Genomic DNA, 2,857 nt, shown 5'->3' with positions numbered 1-2,857 from the left:
TTCAAGCATGTGCCTGTGCAATACTTCCTGTGAAGGGCGTTTCCGTAACAGGTGGTAGAGACAAATTTCTCACGACAGTGCGCTCGACAAAGAGTTTATCTTCGCTTCCTGCTTCCTCTTTTTTCGGCAATTCCTTAAATCCTTCACTTTTCACTTCTTTAAAAAGAAATGTGAGAATTTTATTGAAGGGAAAAAAGATGGAAAAAAGTAGAAATAGCTCTTGATTGATGAGCTAGGACCCTGGACCCCTCATAAATTAGATCTAAATGTTTTCAGAAGAGCTCCAGCCGAGTCTTTTGAACAAAACAGCTACAACCGGTTTGCGGTTATTCAGTCTACTGAGTCAACAAAAGAAACTAAACAGAATAGGAGTCAGCACAGTGATTTCCTTCAAGGACTTCTTAACATTTTTATTTTATTGGATTTCTGCTTTTTGTTTTTCAGGTTTAAAATATATATTTTTTAAATATAGTAAATGAAGTGTGTGAAAGCTTTCCACGTCCACACAGTGATTGCTGTTTACAGCTACAGCACCATAAATGCATAAGAAGGTTTTAAAATCGTGGTGGGTGGTGTTTAGATAAAAATGAGGAACTTGTGGAAAAACTTGTAAGAACAGCCTGCTGTTCTCTTTGAAACTTGAAAGTAAAAGCTGCATAAACTGTTCCATAGTATAAAATATTTGTTTACAAGTAAGCTTTCAGGTTGTTTTTAAATATATATAAAACTAGTAAACACAAATTGTTCTCATCACATGGAGTTTGAGTCATGAGGGGCGATCTGGCTGAGAAACAGGGACACGACACGCTCGTGTGGTGCAGGCTGACCCGCCCATAGAGCTCACTTTGAATTACCGCTGTTTTGACACAGCAGAGACTTTGAATAAAAACAAATAACTCCATCCTGTATAAAATACAATTTTAAACACTTTAAACTGATCAGCAAAGACTTTAAAGGGGTCACAGATTATAAATAAAGAGGGTTCATTTTCCAACATGCATGTCTATAATAAGGATTATTTTTTTTAAATAGAGGAGTCGCCACCAGCTACAAGCTTGAAATTTAACTGGTCCTTCTGAGTGCATCTTTGTAAATATAATCATATGATATTAAGTATCATAATAGCATCCAAACGCTCTTGTGCTAACGACGAGATGCAAAACAAACTTCTTCTTCACTTCCTGCCACCATCGACCCACTTCAGCTTGCTTACCGGACTAATCGTTCCACAGACGATGCCATATCTCACCTGCTCCACACATCCCTGAGTCACCTGGAGACTGGCAGAGGGAATTATGTTAGGATGCTGTTCATGGACTACAGTTCAGCATTCAACACAATAATTCCCTCTAAGCTTTTCACCAAGTTGACGGATCTAGGACTCAGCTCATCACTGTGTCAGTGGATCCTCAACTTCCTCACAGACAGACCCCAATCAGTGAGGGTGGGAAAACAAGTCTCCCCCTCCATCTCACTCAGCACTGGAGTGCCTCAGGGCTGTGTTTTAAGCCCCCTGCTGTACTCACTGTACACTTATGACTGTGTAGCCACATCAGACACCACCTCCATTGTCAAGTTTGCTGACGACACTGCTGTTGTGGGCCTGATCTCCGACAACATCGAGACGGCCTACCTGGAGGAGATTAGGAACCTGGAGACCTGGTGCCAGGAGAATAACCTCCTCCTAAACGTCAGCAATCTAAGGAGCTGATCGTGGACTTCACTACAAAGCAGGCGAGGAATTACAAGCCCCTCATCATCAGTGGCACGCCAGTGCAGAGAGTGGACAGTTTCCGATACCTGGGTGTCCACATCACTCAGGACCTGTCATGGTGCTGTCACATCAACACCCTGGTTAAGAAAGCCCGTCAGCGTCTCTTCTTCCTCAGAAGACTTAGAGACTTCCATCTGCCACTGAAGGTGCTCAAGAACTTCTACTCCTGCACCATCGAGAGCGTCCTGACGGGAAACATCTCCACCTGGTTTGGGAACAGCAGGCTATTCGGGCCCTGAACCAGGTGTAGGACTGGACTCTCCCACACACATCACATCACCACACGCACTCTGGTTTTTCTTCATGCACACTTCCTATAATTTATAATCTCTTTCTGCTATTTGCACATTTTTTTACTGTAAATTTCTAAGTTAAATCTGTAAATTTTGTATAACCTGTAAATTGTAAATACTGTAAAACCACTGTCATTTAATGGTCGGGCATTGCATTGCACAGGTACAAGCATTTCACCTCATGTCATACTGTGTAAGGTTGTGTGTGTGACAAATAAAATTTGAATGTGAATTTGAAACTTGTCTCTCGGTGGTCTGGTCTACTGCCTGGCATTTAGGAGACTTTTGTCTTTACTTCTACCACTCAGCACTATTAAGCGTGCAAGGAGAATCCATCTTACTGCTTCTTAACTTCAAACAGTTTCATTCATCTTTATCCTGCATTCACGGCGCAGTTCCTTCGGCTTCTACTGTTTCTACTGTTTCTACTGTTAGGGATATAATATTCTGGACTTTAACAAAGTTCTTTTGCTCTTTGGTTCTCTGAGAAATTTGGGGTAATGAATGTAACAGTTGGGCTGTAATATTTCCTGTATTGCATTAATGCAATACAGGAAATATTAAAAAAAAAAAAAATCAGACATATTGTATTTGAGATCTGAAAGACTTTTCCTTTGGCCTACAACACTGTGCAGAGTGCAACATAATTTTAGGCTCATCGCTGATCCTTACCACAGAGAAATAAAGAGTAAGCAAACAAGATGCCTCAAACGCAGACGACTTTAAATGCAGTCTTTCTTGGAAAGTATTAATGTGTTAACACAACAATCACATTTTCCACAGTCTGGCA

Source organism: Copadichromis virginalis, linkage group LG6, assembly GCF_057382275.1.
Source record: "Copadichromis virginalis isolate Kocher_CV1m ecotype Utaka linkage group LG6, C_Virginalis_male_GT1.1, whole genome shotgun sequence".
In the NCBI taxonomy this organism is placed as follows: domain Eukaryota; kingdom Metazoa; phylum Chordata; class Actinopteri; order Cichliformes; family Cichlidae; genus Copadichromis; species Copadichromis virginalis.
Note: the sequence above shows the minus strand (reverse complement) of the source record.